Source organism: Caretta caretta, chromosome 18, assembly GCF_965140235.1.
Source record: "Caretta caretta isolate rCarCar2 chromosome 18, rCarCar1.hap1, whole genome shotgun sequence".
NCBI classification, from domain to species: Eukaryota; Metazoa; Chordata; order Testudines; family Cheloniidae; genus Caretta; species Caretta caretta.
In genome coordinates, this window is record NC_134223.1 from 7,317,874 (window position 1) to 7,335,514 (window position 17,641).

The window sequence follows — 17,641 nt, forward strand, 5'->3', positions numbered from 1 at the left end:
ATTTCAGGTCTGGAACTTAAAACAAAACAAAAAAAATCGCCCCCCTGCCCTGCCAATTAAGTCAACAGTGGTTAGGTCAATTTTAAGCCTAAAATGGAGATTTTGCTAAAGCAGTACAAACAGCAACAGGAATAGAAATGATTGCAGGGTGCATTTGTGTGTGCGTGCGTGCACAACTAATTGTTTTAAACATGCAAGCTGATGACCCTTCCATGAACATCTGGTGTAGCAGAGAACTAGAAAAGCAAAATTGATTATAAACAGAAGGTGAAATGGGACTGTCTGGCTTCTGTGATTCAAGCTGGGTGAAGTACAAAAGAGAAACAACCAGCTTAAATGGTAAAAAGTAAATTAGATTTTAAAAATCCTTTCAGTGGTCCAAGGACAGAGAACTGGAGAGTAAATCCAGAGACCTGGGTTCTATTCTTGGCTCTTCCACGGATTTTCTATGACCGTGGGCAAATCACTTCACTGCTTCGTGCTTCAGTTTCCCTATCTGTAAAATGGGGCTAACAATCCTTGCCTTCCTTTTGGAAAGTGCATTTAGATCTATGCATGAGAATGGCTTTATTTTCCCTGTATCCTTTCAAAAAAGCCAGTGGCTGGCTCATTAGGGTGGGTCTCAGTTTATATACCTTCCACCCTGTTTCTTTGAATTTTTCTGGAAAATATGATTCTTGATGGGTGGATTTGAAAAAAACAACCCCCCCCCCCGAAGAATGTTGCCATTTTTGTTGAAACGTTTCAAGGACTGAAAAAAATTGCTGAAATTTCAAAATGTCAACTTTTTTTTGAAATTTAAGTAAAAAAACTTGAAAATTCCCCCACAATTTTTGTTACTGTTCTTTGGACCAACTTGAGGTCTTTGTGTCCCCATTCAAAATCTGAAAGCAGAGCTGTTACTGGGTTGCAATTTGGTCATGTAGGTCACGGGATAGTTTGTTTTTTCCTAGGAGGAGTATAACTGTTCTGTGAGCAGGGTTAGGTGTGACACCAGGGATTTAACTGGGGACCTCCCAAGCTAAAAGCATGATCTATTAGAGCATGATCCAAAGAGCTAGGGCTTATCACCAGGAGCTGAAGCAGACTCATATCCTCTGGGATAGATGGCCAGTGCGTGTCTGTCTCTCTTTCTCTCTTACATAAATGCTCACAACGAGCACATTTTAAAGTTGTTTTCTTTTCTTGTGCACGCTTAAAATTTGATTGCCACAAACATTCATGCTAGTGCAACTCGGTTGCTGTATTGTTTGTGGAAAGTGAACAGGAAAGGGATGACGACTCGGCCAATGTGAGTTCACTTAACAGTCCAGACGAACGTGCGTGCACTTTTGCACCATTTAGCTAGCTCGCTAGTTCTTTGCTAGAGGGTAGCATGTATGACTGTGACTGTATGGCACTGTCAGCTGGTGACACAGTGGCAAACCACATGATGCTCTTTTGTCTGGTTCTTCGCTGCGACAATAGAAAGCCACATGAGAGTTCAGGGCGACTGCAGATAAGAGACAGCGCAAGAAATTCAAAAGCAGGTGGAGGAGACGACATGGGAGAGAAAAACAGAAAGTCTGCCTCTGCCCGGCATGATCTGTCAACAACAGAAGGAAGCCAAGATAGATGTGCACGGCACACCTCACAGGAGGAAGAGGCATGGGCCTGTTCTGCATATAAATGTATCATTCCTCTGTAGCATTTATCACTTCACTCCCACGTTTTGCAGGCCATATTCCTTTCCATGTCCCACAGTGACGGACTGGCACAGGCCCCACTTCTGCCATACAATGTAAAGACTGTAGCCTGTATATGGCTCTGTCCCTCCTCACAGCAGTTTTCATTTAGAGGGAGAGCGAAAGGACTCTGAGGGTCTCATGAACAGTCCCCTCTATTCCTCTGCTGGGCAGAGAAGTTGCCCAGCAAAACCATTTGTATGTTTACAATGCTCCTGGGTGTGTTACATCTTTAATTAAAAATAAAACTCAGTTGGAAAGGAAAAGAAAAGGAATCGAAGCCTCCCCTTCCAGGATGGAGACCAGTGCGCCACTTCTCATCCCTCCTGTCGTCTGCAGCGGTGTGTCCCCTTCAAAAACGAGACAAGGTCGGGCTTGCCTACCCAAGCTCTGTGCCTTGTTCAACACCACACAATGATTCCGTAGCCACAGAGATCGTGTGGCTGTCCATTAATACCATGCCAAGGACAGAACGCGAGAGCTGTGAGAGCTGAAGAAAAGTCGAAGTCTCCCTTTAGGAAAATGAGAGCAGCCAGAAGGGTGTATGATCCTCTACAGTAGAGACCATCTGTCTGGGTTCTTACATTGCACCCTTCACCATGGTATCCGAGGGCCAGCATCCAGTAGAGAGAGGCGGATGCCCATGCAAACAGCCACACGGACGGACGTGTGTAGCAGTGTTTCTGTGCCAGCTGGCATCTCTAAGACCATCTCTATCCGTTCGAGATCAGGATAAACTTAACGTTAGGGAGGCAGATTATCACACACGGGCCTTCTGCAGAGTTCTTATGCCTTTCTTTGAGGCACCTGGTGCTGGCCACTGGCCGAGACAGGATACTGCATTGGATGGACCCTGGGTCTGATCCTGCCTGGTGATTCCTATGTATCTAAGCCTCAGTCCCCAGCTGAATTCTTAGGGTAGAATGTTTTTTATGGGGGTTTAAAGATAAAGATCCGGTTGGCAAATGAATCGGGGCACTTATTAGTAGGTACCTTTATTCAGAGTGCCCCAGCAGGGGAAGGACCCGGTTGGTATTTGCCAACCTCCCCCACTATTAGATCTGCCCCGGTGGTTCTCCTGTACATTTATCCTACCTTTTAAAGGACTGGCATCCCGCGTTGGCTCCCTAGAGAGAGCAGACGCCTGCTCTCAAGCCCTGTGGTTATCTCCACGCAGGCCTTTAAATTTTATCACCTTGTTTATGCAACGTGAGCTTACCGGTGTTTAAAGATTGTAAGCTCCATTTACCATTTATGACAGCAAACTACTCCAAAGTGTATAGGGAAAGAGGGGAAGAAAGAAGACGAACAAGCGGAGATAACATGCTTACTCTGCAACAAACATTCCAGATTCTTAAACGCTCCGAACCAGTGCAAAAATACTAGCTACAGATTCCCCTTTGCCCATCGTCTGCAAATCCACTAGCTGGCTGCAATTGGCTATAATTGTCTGTCTCCGGTCCCTAATCCCCCAGAACATGGTTTGTCCAGTAGGCAGGAATCTAAAGAGCGGAATAAAGTTCTCAGGTTTCGATTTGCAGGTGTTTTTCTGAGCCCTGAGCCGTGCTGTTCTCAGTGATACAGCTCATGAACCATCGCAGGGAGAGAGGGTTGGATTTATAGCACTCCACTGAGGATAACAAGAGGAGATATTTGCAGTAGCGGTGTGACAAACACGGAGTGAGGGAATGGAGATGAACAATATAGGCTCCTCTGACACGGGGGATTTGTCGAGCTGGTGATTGTAGCTCTGTGAAAGGCATTCCCGCTGCCTTCTGACCCACGATTGTGCCTGCAAGTCTTGTGTTTAGAGCAATATTTGTTGTTACTCATGATACTTTGCATTTATATGGCATCATTCCTAAGGATCTCCTAATGCTAGATAAAAGACGAAGGATAGTCTTGTGGTTTAGACCCAGGTGTAGGACTCAGGGGATCTGGTTGAATCCCCACTCTGTTACTGACTCACTGTGTGACATGGGCAAGTCACTTTAATCTCTCTCTACCTCAGTTCCTCATCTGTAAAATGGGGATAACACATCCTTTCTCGCTTTTCAGGGCAGGGACTGTCTCTCTGTGTTTGTGCAGTGCCTCTAGGCTGCTATATACAAATAACAAAAGTAATTTTACACTGTGGTACAGAGTGAAATTACTCTCCAAAATTCACACAGCAAATCAGTGACAGCGCACTGGAGCCCTAGCCTGCTGACTGCCCTGCTCTGACCACTGGACCATGCTACCTAGGGTGGAGGGAAAAGGGTTTTCTCATCCTCTGAGAATATTTGACATTTTGAAAAATTTTCCCATCCTGAATCAGGACAAAAATTCAAAATGTCAAAAATTGTCACCAACCAACAGTCAAAAACCGTTGGTTTAGGTCAAGTAGGGCATTGTGTTTCAAAAATTTCCCACTGTTTTGTTCCACTTTTGCCCTTTTAAAAGAAAATTCTTAAATGTAAATTAAGTTAAATTTTGAAATGAAAAATTGTTTTGAAACAAAACCCAAGAACTGGTCCTTGCGAAAGAGCGAAAGTGGACTTTGGGCCTCGATTTTTGAAGTATAAGAAAAAAGTGTGTTGAAAAATTCCTGACCAGCTGAGCTGCTACCCCCCCCTCAGAATGCGGCAGTGCGTTGCAAACATATTGATGATCCCAAAACAGAATAGTAAGTTACAGTCAGTGCCTGTTACTGCCCTTGTCTGAGTAGTAGCATTCAAACCTAGGAACTTCAGCACCAGCTTCTTCTATTTAAGTTAAAGGAGCAACTCTGTTAACTGATAGCTATAGTAGGCTATTATCCTCTTATTTAGACTAACCACTAGAAAGGGAATGGCCCACATTTTGTTTGTTACATTACATTAGCACATCCGTGCAATAGTTGGGCTGCGAAAAGGACAGCATTGACTGGTTTACAACTGAAAGAGCTGTTCCCATTGGAAGGGAACAAAGCAGCATGTGGAAAATGTTTGCTTTGGCCTGAGGCTCTGCTAAACCTGAATTTGTGCTGGACATGGCCCACCTTGATTACCATGCACATTGTAGGGAGAGTGGTCACTTTGGATGAGCTATTACCAGCAGGATAGTGAGTTTGTGTGTGTGTTTTTTGGAGGGGGGTGAGGGGGTGAGAGAACCTGGATTTGTGCAGGAAATGGCCCAACTTGATTATCATGCACATTGTGTAGAGAGTTGTCACTTTGGATGGGCTATCACCAGCAGGAGAGTGAATTTGTGTGGGGGGTGGAGGGTGAGAAAACCTGGATTTGTGCTGGAAATGGCCCAACTTGATGATCACTTTAGATAAGCTATTACCAGCAGGACAGTGGGGTGGGAGGAGGTATTGTTTCATATTCTCTGTGTGTATATAAAGTCTGCTGCAGTTTCCACTGCATGCATCCGATGAAGTGAGCTGTAGCTCACGAAAGCTCATGCTCAAATAAATTGGTTAGTCTCTAAGGTGCCACAAGTCCTCCTTTTCTTTTTGCGAATACAGCCTAACACGGCTGCTACTCTGAAACCTGTTCCTACAGAATCTAAACGTGGGGCCACCTTTGTGCAGGCGACACCCCTTTAAGTAATACTTTCAGGGCAGGTTCTTCCCCCTTTGTCGGGGAGGAGAGACCGTTCTTGCACAGATCAGGGGAGAGATGTTAGACGTGTGCTGGGCACTGTTGATGGCTCACCGCAGAGTTGGAGATGGCCAGTGAATTTTGGCATCTTACAAGAGCTTGATAGTCACCAAAGTCATTTCACAGCAGCACCTGAAAGTGCCACAGGCTGTGTGTGTGTGTGTGTGTGTGTGTGTGTGTGTGTGTGTGTGTACGCACGCCAACACTGTCTGATCTCTGGGGGAAGGATGGAGGGGGGCAGCTGATTGAGAGGAGAGACAGTTTCCGAAACAAACCAAGATCTTCTGCTCTCAAAGGAAACGCATTTTTGCCATGGGGGAGAGGATGAAAGGTCGACTTAAGGGCTTTCCTTTCACTTGTTCGCCGGGCTGAATCCTTCTCAGGCATGGAGCGCGCCTGTTGCTCCCGAGCCCGGCTGTGGAGTCTCGACTGAGGCTACGTCTACCCCGCGGCTGGGAGGTGGAATTCCTAGCGTGGGAAGACGTGCCCTCACGAGCGTGGGCTGAGCCAGCGTCTACAAAGAGCAGCGTGGCCCCAGGGGCGTGGGCGGTGCCTCATTTTCAGCGCACTCGTTCACGCGGAGCTAGCATGTGTACGCCTGCCCCAGCTGGGAATTACACCTCCCGGCCCCAGGGTGCAGAGAACCCCTGCTTACTCTGATGCTGCAGGTCGAGCGGGATGGGGCGTGGGGGGGAGGGGGGTCAGTGAGGTGAAATCCACCCCCTCGCCCCTCCAGCCAAAGCAAACTCTGCTCCTTTCCACTGAAGAGCACCTTGTGCCATGCATAGTCCCATTGGCTTCAAGGACATGGAAGACTCATAATTAATTATTTCCTTTAGCCTCCACTGTCTGTCGTCTCCCTAAACCCGGCCGAGCTATGGAAGGGACATCTGGCTACCCTGCAAAAACCTCCCCTCATTTTAACCCCCATCTCCCCAGCTTGATTTTGTTTACATCCTATTAAGCTCTTGATTTTTTTGGAGACCAGTAAAAGAAGATCCAGGAGTCTGGAAGGCATAGCGGGGGGAGCAGGGAGCGGCACGTGAGCATTAGAGACAACGCTGTGTTCCACTTTCCGCGCTAAATGCTTTTCGCTGTTTCTATGTGAAATGAAAAGACAAGAACTCTCGTAGCCTGTCCAGGTGATTGGCTGCTGATCGAAATCTTTGCTGGAAATCAGGCCGGCATCCTTCAGCTTTACTGATTTCTTGAGAATCCACTGGAGGCAGCTAAAAAAAATTTTCATGCAGTGAGAGGTGGCTGAATGACCTCACCCAACGCCGGCTGCTTGGTAGGATGCAATGATCATTGCAACCCATTGGCTGTCTGGGGGCCCATGTGGCGAGAGTCAGAAGGGTCTGGCCAGCGCCTGATGGCTAGGAGACTGCATCCCATAATCTCAGCCAACGTTGGCACAGACTTGGGTCCCTTGGTTGGCAGCCTCAGCAGAGAGGCTACTGGCTAGGTGAGCAATGGGCACTGATCAGTGTTACTTTTCCAGCTAGGTAACGTTTTTTCATCCAAAACATTTTCCTCCCTGAAAAATGCAGAGTCGGTTTGACCAAAACGTTTCATGAATTTGTGTTGAATTGGTTCCACTGGAAAAAACAACAACAACAAATCAGAAAAAAATTGAAATGCTTCATTTTGACATATTTGAAACAACCGGCCTTTGGTTTCCTTGGGCTGGGACTTGCTCGCTTTACAGTGAAGAGGCAGGTAAAATCACCAGTGCTGATAATCCTCCAACGTCATCCCACAATTGCCCCTGAAAGAATAGACATGTTCTCCCAACACAGCTGACTGGGAGAGAATCCTAGCGTGTCTCCACAAACAGCAGCGTGGGCCCGCAGATGCCCACGGGCAAGTGCAGAACCACACAGTGAGCTGGGTAAGGCTTTGCAGTGGGGACGCTCATACCTAGGCTAGTCTAACCCATGTCCAACCACCCAGGTTAACTGAGCAGTGAAGACAGGCCCTGGCAGATGCCTTGAACAGCACCAGTGAAGAATGTCTCTCTCCCACTTTGCACGGGCCATTGCTGTGTGGGACAGCTCTCCCTGGCCGATGGGAATGTCGCTCCAGAACATGTAGCGTGGAGGGGAGGTGCCTCACTGATCTCATTCCAGGTGCAGGCCTTGAGCAGCTGTGGTTGCGTTGGGGGTCTGTGGGGCGCGTCGTCGGACAGGCCGCTCAGCCTCCCTGCCGCTGTCCCCCGGAGGTTGAGGCATGAGAGATGCCCAGGACGTGTATTCTATGATGAGCGTCAAGCTCTAGCCGCCTCTGTCGCTGAAGTCCGGAACTGAGGCAGAAAGTGAAGGCCCACTTGGCACCCTGGTGACGTAGCGCATGGCTGGCATGCTGCTCTGCAACATGCGGGACTTGGTTTCAATCCTCAGGTCCCAGCCTCTTGCCCCTGCTCTGCTGCCAGCAGCCTGGAGAGGCCGGGGAGCTCAGTGGCTGGAGAGAGCTGCAAGTCCCTAGGCAACTCCAGGGCTGATTCAGAAGTGAGGTCAATGGACTCAGACGCAGGTCCAGTCTTCAGCTGGTAGGATGCAAGGATGGAGGGGGAGACTGGAAGAGTGTGTGTGTGTGGGGTGGGGGCTTCCAGACTAGGTAGGATTAAACCAAGAGGGAAAATAAGGGGGTTCCCTATTGCTCCATACCATGGGACAACCTGGAGACGAGGCGGGGCCACACCCCCATTTTCAGACATAATCATTGTGGTTCAGGCTTTAAACAGTGGCATCCACTGGTCAAAATGAATCCAGCAAAGGGGGTGTGACACTAACCCTCTTCCCCCGCCCGTACACACACACATCAACCTCACGGTATCCGCAGTAGCTGTTGCTAAGACCTCAGTGCTAGCTAGACTTTCCAGCTGTCTATTAGAAAGAGCTGAAAGACCAATTGCTTTACCTACAGCAATTGTCCTCAAGGCCTTTAGTGATTTAAAAGCTCTTCCTGGTTTGGACTGGATGGTGTCCAAAGCAGCGCTGCTTTCCCAGGCGAGGGGATTAAAAATGCTCAAGTAGTTCTCCCTGTTACTACTTCTGGCGTAAGGTCAAGGGATGAATTACGCATGGCCGTGCTTCAGGCTTCAGTCTTTTTTTTCCCCCTGAAGGCCACCAAGGGATTTTTTTTTTTCTCAGTGTGTGAACTGACAAGGGAATGCTGCTAAAGATCCATGCCATAGTCCCGACTGTACGGCAGGATTACTTTTCGGAAACAGAGAGGAGAGGTCAAACGCAGGCAAACTTGGAGGGCCCCTGGAAGCCTTTGGAACCTGCTTGTGCTTAAAGTGGAAGAAATTGAGAATACACGCAAGTTTCGTCCCGGTTATGATTCATTTCTTCTTCTGCCACAGGCCCCCGAGCCAACTCTAAGAGCTGTTCCCTGAAGCTGCCGGGATGGAGCAAAGCAGCAAGACCCAGTGTCGTGCTGAGGTTACTTGCCACACGGATCCCAGCTCCTGTTTCTATTGCTTCGAAATTCAGATTCCATTCAGTGGGCTTGTTCCCTCCTTGGCATTTTGAGATACTTAGAATTAGCCTGGGAATTATTTGCTGCTCCTGCCATCGTGGGTCCCTTGGAAGACGTTTGAGAACACACAAATCGCTTCCCATGCAAGAATGGCTTCCCCCTGCCATGGAAATACGGCAGTTTACTGGGAGGCATGTAGCATCTATTCGACAGCACACATTGGTGGCGCCCAGCAGTTTAGGACAGGAAGTGAAGAGCTGGGAGTGTAGGGAAGCAGAAGATGGTTGCCCAAAGTAGATTTTTTTCCAAGAGCAGCGGGGCTGATGTGACCTGCTTTTTGCCAGGAGTACATAGGATCTTAATGACTGCGTGGGAACTGTTGAAGTCTCCAATGGCAAAGGCCTGTTAGATTAGTGCTCCTCAACCTGTCCCCAACCCTCACTCCCATTTAGGTGGGATCTAGCCAAATCCCTTCACCCCATTTAGCACCATGGCAAAGGTGGACCAGTACCCAAGAACCCATTCATTAGATCATCCACTCCCCTCTCCCTGCCGCTGCATGACTGTTCCCTACATGGCACTTGAAGTGTTTTATCCAGCTTTGTTCCGACTGTCCTGAGCGGCGGGGCTGTCAGCGGGAGCCTGTTCTAGCACAAACCAGCTCAGATCTGGTGTGTCCTCCCAAGGGCTGAGCTAAGCAGCATTAGAGCTGCAGGCATTGCTTGTTTCCTGTGGACTCGGCAAGGGGCATACCCTAATAGTGTGTGGGCCCACGAGGAGTTCATGTGGGGATAACAGGGCATGCAAGGTGAAGATGAACCCTTAAATGGATGGATAACACCCAAGGCAGCGGATATCTGTGCAAGGAGACCGCTCTTGTTAAACAGAGCTATATTCCTTGCTTTCCTCCTGTGACCTTGCACTCCATATGATTTTATGAAAATATGCTAATGAGTGTGAATATAATGTAACTGGAATATGCTTCATGCAAAAGGTCCCTTGTAAGGTATCATTATAAAACTTATAATCTACTGAGTGTGGTCATCCTATCTGTATGAATGTATCATTCTCGTATCTGAAACTAGGAATGTGAAATATAACTCTGAGGTCCTATTGTAGTTATGCAAAGTGTGGGCCATTAATGGTGGTTTAGAATCTTCATGGCTCCCATCAACTAGGACAATTGACTGTAGATGGCTCTGTTTACTTGCAAGCCTTCCTGTGAGTCAGGCCGGAAAGAATGAAGGCTTGGGGTCTCACAGGCCATGTGACCATGTCACCTGGTAGTGGAATCATCTTAAACTTGGTGCTTTTCCATTTAGATGGAGGGGTGGGGACCCAAAGAGACAAAAGATTCCTGCCTTGTGCCAAAGGTATATAAGGGGTTGAAACAGAACAAAGGGGGTGGCAGTCATGAGAAATCCCCTAGCTACCACCTGAGCTAACAAGAACTGTACCAGGGGAAAGGATTGGGCCCAGATTAGGAAGGAGTCAAGTCTGTGAAAGAAGCTTATTGAAACATCTCTGAGGGTGAGATTTTATCTGTATTCAGTTTCCTACTGTATTAGGCTTAGACTTGCATGTTTTCTTTTATTTTGCTTGGTAACTTACTTTGTTCTGTCTGTTAGTACTTAGAACCACTTAAATCCTGCTTTTTATATTTAATAAAATCACTTTTTGCTTATAAATTAACCCAGAGTAAGTAATTAATTCCTGGGGGAACAAACAGCTGTGCGTATCTCTCTATCAGTGTTATAGAGGGCGGACAATTTATGAGTTTACCCTGTATAAGCTTTATACAGAGTAAAACGGATTTATTTGGGGTTTGGATCCCATTGGGAACTGGGTATCTGGGTGCTAGAGACAGGAGCACTTTCTAAGCCATTTTCAGTTAAGTCTGCAGTTTTGTGGGGACGTGGTTCAGACCCTGGGTCTGTGTTGGAGCAGACGGGCATGTCTGGCTCAACAAGGCAGGGTTCTGGAGTCCCAAGCTGGCAGGGAAAATGGGCTCAGAGGTAAATTCAGCACGTCAGGTGGCAGTCCCAAGGGGGTCTCTGTGACCCAGCCCATCACACCTCCCTCCGCCATTAACACATGGGCTAGACAGTCACAAGAGCAGCGTTCTTTCTATCTCTCTGGCCTACTTCAGTTGTTCTCAATCCTTTCCATCCTGGGAACCCCTTTCCACACTGGAATCCTTCTCCCATCCAGCCGGAACCCTCCCTCCCATGGAGCAACTTCCCACAGCAACCTCCTGACATCTGTGTCGTGATCTTCCCAGGACCCACAACCCCTTGGGCTCATTTGAATGCTACTTTTCCACCAATCTATGCCTCCCTCCCGCCAATCTTTTTCCTTTTTTTTTGGGTCTCTGCTGAACCCATCATGTGAAATCACCGTGCGGCTGAGGCAGCTGTAATGGAGTATTTAATTCCATCATCATTCGTTTGTGTCAGACACCGCAGCACCTGTCTTCGGGGGTTTTTTTTTGTAATGGTATTTTTAGGTTGCTACATTCTCCTGTTCTGCCTCCGAAACAAATGCCTCTCATCTGCAACGCAGCTGCTGGGTTTATGTGTACGATAGCCGGGGGGACACTTGTCAAGATCTTTCTTGATCATGCCTGGATGCTGATGTGGTTCCGCATGAACTCGGTGTCCTATTTAAGGTATACATTGGATGCACGCCTAGCGAATGCAGTGCAGCCCTGGATTTTCCGCGAGGGCAGTGGAGATGGGGCTGCCAGAGCTGGCCCTTGTCTCACACCTCCTAGGAGGCATAGACAAATTCCTCACACCCTCTTCCGGCAGTCCCGTAATGTCCCCTGCACGTACCCCTCCAAAAATAACCAAAGAGAAGGCTACCCCCACCCCCAGCCAAAGAATCCATCCCAGGTATTACACAGAGACCAGCACAACCTAGGGGTGGGACTTTGGGAGTGGTGTAGACATGACCCCTACGTTTCCTGGGTTAGGGACAGTGAGTCAGTGTTGAGCTTGTGTCTTGATGAAAGAAGCTCTCTTGCCACCTGGGATGGATGGGCACATGGGGAGCGATGTGAGCTATTTGAGCAGGGGAGGGTCCCCTGCAAGGTAGCAAGATTGTTCGTGCAAGGCTGGGGTGTCACCACACCTGTGGCATAGGCACCTTGCTCCTCCTGCAGGGTTTCTTTTGTTAGCCCACCTCCACCCCCTCCCCCCAGCTCGCTGTGTTTTGACTTAGGGCTGGTCTGTTCAGGGAGAGCCTAAGAGGTAGAATCCTGACTGTGGGATGGGGTTTGAGAAGGCATTGTGGGTGAAATGATCTCATTGGCAAAGCTACCTCCAGCTGCTAGGTTGGGAAGGACGTGCCTCCAAACATCTGGCTATTTTCACGCCCACAGCTGAGCTGAAAGTCCGTGCCGTCTCATCCAGATTTTCCCACGTCAGAGCTGGTTGTGGTGTATTGAGGACTGTATTGGAAAGGCAAGCTATCACCTGGAGCGGAGGGGGAGGTGTTCCTGGTCCTCCGTGCAGGCAGGGGGCTCTGTAGCAGAGCATGCAATCTGAGTCAGTCTAGAAAGAGCCATCTTAAAGCAAGGCAGATTGAGTCATGCCTTGTTGCCTTAGGGAGCAGCCTGCTTTGTCTCTCTCTGGTTTTGGTTCTTCTGTGCTATCGTTCAACATACAGCAGAGTTACACTGCAGTCTTCCAGCCAGAATCTTTTTGTTTTTATCTGTTGTCTCTGGGTGTGTGCTGTGAATACTTTTCCGTCAAATCTCAATGAAATATGGAAACCTCAAGGTTCGCTTGAAGATATTTCGCACTGCCCCAGAGCTGAATTAGGTCAGGCCAGGGAACACAACTCCCACCCTGCCAATTCACCTGCTTACACCAATAGCCAAATTTGGCCCCTTGTCTAGATGAGGCTTGATTGCTCATTACACTTTCCACATTAACGAGGCTTTGATTTTGTATGCAGGGCAGAAAAGGTGACTCACCCACTCTCAGGCACTCAGACCTTGTCATCTCAGGTGCTTAATACACAGCTTGTCGGAGTGCTACCCAGCACTGTGCCTCCTCGTTAGCTTACATTTAGAAGGTCATTCGGTATTAGAAATTAATGACCCGTTTCAGAAAACTAATCCCGTTTTCCACTGAGCCGCCATCCCTTTCAGGCCTTTCAAGAGAAGCTGCTACATCTGATGGGCAGTGTGTCAGGGCATCTTCCCACTGAGATGGAGCTCGGCCCGGTGCCGTCCCGCTCAGCGGGTGGACAAGTTAGGAGATTTCCCCCTCTCTATCTTACCTGCCTGTGTGTCTCCAGGGTCATGGATTCCTGATGGAGTCTGGGATTCAGAAATTGTTGCTAGTCCGGGACATTTAAATTTCTTACATTGCCACCAGCTTTAGTCGCTTTTCATTTTGGGGCTCTGTGTCCTTACAAGAAGCAGCAGTTTTGTGACCCTTTAAATCTGGGCCTACCTGCTGCGGTGACTTGTGAGAGAGAAGACAGAGGAGCAAGAATGTGGGGCAGCGTAGTAGAAGTGCAGGGCTCACTAATTTTTTCGTATGATTTTAGTGCCGGTCTCACTGACTGCCCTGGAGACACCAAGTCACACTCCAGAATGAACAGGAATTATGAGCTTCCCCAGCCGGCCCTGGCCACTGGGGGAGATAAGTGTGAAGAGACACGTCTGCAAATATCTGAGGTGTGTAAACTTGACAGAGGCAACTGGGGGGAAACATGCACAGGCATAGCTGGGAGCAACGGGGCGAAATGAAGGGGAAATGTAAGCTGAGCGGCTGGAAGGAATGCTGAGAAGTGTTGGGCTGGAGGAGAATCGCCCATGGGAACGGTTGGAAGCCCTGTCGTCTAGAGATTGCAGCAACCCCGGGCGTGTCAGCTGGTGTATTGAAAACTAGACTAGGGCACTATACGAGAGATGGGATGGTAGGGAACAATCCTGCCCTGGGTGGGCAGGGATAGCTCAGTGGTTTGAGCATTGGCCTGCTAAACCCAAAGTTGTGAGTTCAATCCTTGAGGGGGCCATTTAGGGATTTGGGGCAAAAATTGGGGATTGGTCCTGCTTTGAGCAGGGGGTTGGACTAGATGACCTCCTGAGGTCCCTTCCCTGATATTCTATGATTCTATGACAGGACCTGATGGACTCCCACCTCTTACCCCTTGGAGTTTACGTCCCTTAGCTCCTTGGAGGGGCTGGTAGAGAACTTTAGTCTCCATGCCCATCCAACCCTTGTCCTTGCTGCTGAGACCACCCGTTTGTGTGTGTGTGAGTGAGGTGCAGCTAGTCCCAGGGACAATCATGGGTTTTGCAATGGGGACACTTGTTCACTGGACACTAGAAGGAGACCCACCGAATAACTTCACCCAGGCCACTGAAGAGCTATTATCTCTGCCAACCTGGGGGATGGGGGCCAAAGGAGGTGAGCTTCATGTTCCATCTCTTGAGCTGTCCAATCCCCTATCCAAGAGGCCAGGTGGGGATGGAGAGATGCTGGCAAAAAATCTCCCCACCCTGGCTCCCCATGTCTCCCCTTTTCCAGCAGGGAGCCTGGGCATGCAGCAGCCACCGCCCTCCCGTAATGCAATGCCCCAGCTCTGCTCCGTTTCCTTCGCCTCCCCAGCCTTATGGCTCAGTAAGTGCGTTGCTCCCAGGCAGCCTAGGATGAATGCGCGCTCATGGCACGCTCCACGCCACCACCAGCTTAGCTGCGATGATTCAAACTCAGTGGCCCAAATTCTTTCTAAATCCGTCAATCAGCAGCCCCCAGCGCTTTGCCATAGCACCAGCAAGCGAGCATCCACACAATAAATAAGGCAAGACCGGCGGATATAAGCGGCCATGCAGAGGAATGGAAAGCTGAGACTAGTTGTGATGTGCGCCCATGCAGTGTCCTTCACAGCTGCCAGGGGGACGAGCACAAGAGCCCTAAGTAAGAGGTAGGGTGGCCCAGGGATTTGCACTCTAGCCTTGGACTTGGGCGATCTGGGTTCAGGTAGTTCTGCCACAGGGTCCCTGTGCGACCTCTGGCAAGTTACTTAGCCTCCCTGTGCCTCAGTTTCCCCATCTGTAAAATGGGGATAAAAGTACTGCCCAGCCTCACAGGGAGGATAAATACATAAAAGATTGTGAGTTGCTCAGATACTAAGGTAATGGTGATGGTTTCATTAGCAGGACGCAGCTGGGTTTCCACTAGGAAACATTGCATGGGTGGCTTGCTTTGATATTTGTCCGTTCCCTGGTGGACGTGCCCTGTCAACGTGGGGAGGTAAGGCTGGGTTGGGAGTCCTGCCCCACCTCCCCTTTCAGCCTATGCTCCCAATGTGGCTGGCCAGTTCCCCACCTCTGAACCTGCTAGGAGGCAGATTAAGTTTGGCGCTGATGTTTAGGGTGGGGATGGAGCTCAGACCGGCCATAGACAAGGAGGTGGGAAGGAAATCATAGAAGATTAGGGTTAGAAGAGACCTCAGGAGGTCACCTCGTCCAATCCCCTGCTCAAGGCAGGACTAACCCCAACTAAATCATCCCAGCCAGGGCTTTGTCAAGCTGGGCCTCAAAAACCTCTAAGGATGGAGATTCCACCACCTCCCTAGGGAACGCATTCCAGTGCTTCACCACTCTCCTAGTGAAATAGTGTTTCCTAATATCCAACCTAGACCTCCCGCACTGCAACTTGGGACCATGGCTCCTTGTTCTGTCATCTGCCACCCCTGGGAACAGCTGAGCTCCATCCTCTTTGGAACCCCCCTTCAGGTAGTTGAAGGCTGCTATCAAATCCCCCCTCACTCTTCTCTTCTGCAGACTAAATAACCCCAGTTCCCTCAGCCCCTCCTTGTAAGTCATGTGCCCCAGCCCCCTAATCATTTTCGCTGCCCTCCGCTGGACTCTTTCCAATTTGTCCACATCTTTTCTGTAGTGGGGGGCCCAAAACTGGGCACAATACTCCAGATATGGCCTCACCAGTGCCGACTAGAGGGGCATAATCACTTCCCTCAATCTGCTGGCAGTGCTCCTACTAACGCAGCCCAATATGCCGTTAGCCTTCTTGGGAACAAGGGCACACTGCTGACTCATATCCAGCTTCTCGTACACTGTAATCCCCAGGTCCTTTTCTGCAGAACTGTTGCTTAGCAAGTTGGTCCCCAGCCTGTAGCGGTGCATGGCATTTTTCTGTCCTAAGTGCAGGACTCTGCACTTGTCCTTGTTGAACCTCATCAGATTTCTTTTGGCCCAATCCTCCAATTTGTCTAGGTCACTCTGGACCCTATCCCTACCCTCCAGCGTATCTACAACTCTCCCCAGCTTAGTGTCATCCGTGAACTTGCTGATGATATCTGCGAACTTGCAGGAGACTCTCTGCATGCTGGAGGGGATGGTGCCCCTGCTGGAGGCATAGCGGGATGCTCAGGAGCTTGGAAGAGGGAGAATGCCAGATCCTGGGCTCTTCTGTGGAGCGACCCTTTCAAGCAGAGAGAGGGCTGGTAACCCTGGAAGTTTGGGTGACGTGTTTTAACCTTGCAAATAACTCACCTCTTGTTTTCGTTAATAAACCTTTACTTGGTTTAGTATAGGATTGGCCACAAGCATGGCCTTTGGTGAGAGATCTTGGGTGCACTTGACCTGGGGTAAGTGACTGGTGCCTTGGGAATGGGAGTAACCTGAATATTCTTGTAACCTTTGGTGTAAGGGACCATCTATCACAGAGGCAGGCTTGCCTGGGTGGCAGGACAGTCCGGAGTAGCCAGGAGAACTGTCTGTGGTTCCCTATTAAGGCTGTTATAGTCCCCGAGGAGCTCACGCTTGTTACTTGGTTGGTGAAATCTATGTATAGACCACACAACCAGTTTGAAGTTCGTGCCCTGTTTCTTGACAGTCTGCCCTGAGGTTGGCACCCAGGGACAGCATGGCAGGGGGCATCACTGATTCCCAGGAGAAAGCATTAGAGAACAGAGTCTGGATTCAGCTTGGGAAGCTGGACTTGAGCTGATACACTTGGAACGAGAAAATCCAGGCTTTGTGCAGTATTTTCGTGCTCTGTTCTCCTTCCCCTTAATTTGGCTCCTGCTTGCTTTGGGGGTCCATCTACAGCAACAAAGCAACTGTTTGCTGACAATGGTATGTCTCTGTCTTCATTGTGATACACTTGCAAAGCATGTCTCCACTTTCTAGTGGTTGGCCCACAGAGAGGATAACAGCCTACTACGATTCCTAGATCATGGAGCTACTGCTTTAGCTCAGGTGGTAGAGGGCTGTGCTTTGATGCTGAATGTTCTGGGCTCAAACCTTCTGGTGGTATGTACCAGGAGTTGATGCATGAGCAATGGGTCATTTTCCTAGTTCATATGGTATTTTCCTTCTTTCTCTTTGTGTCTGACTTCCAAGCAACATGAGAAGTTGAACAGTCCCAAAATGCCCTGCCACAAGGCTGGAATCGGCTTGCTCTGGGATCAGGCTCATTTGGATTTGCTCCTCCCGTGTTGCAGAATGAGGGAGTGAAATTAGGGACCTGATACCTTTTCGCTATAGGGCCCAAGTGCCCCTGCCAGCACTGCCTGCCCCCCTCTGCCGCCCCTTGCAGAATCTTTCCGGATTGAAATTCCAGCATATGCACAGCACAGCTGGCCAGCCCTGCCTGCTCCGCTCCATCTCTCGCTCTCCGCATCTGGCACGTGTCTCTGTGATATGGAAGATTTACATGGCAGAGCCGCCTGGTAGCCTGAGCCTCAGAGCCGTGCTCCTTGCCAACACGGAGAGGCTAACGCCGGAGATGCCATCCAGCCAGTCACAAAGCACGGGCTCGCATG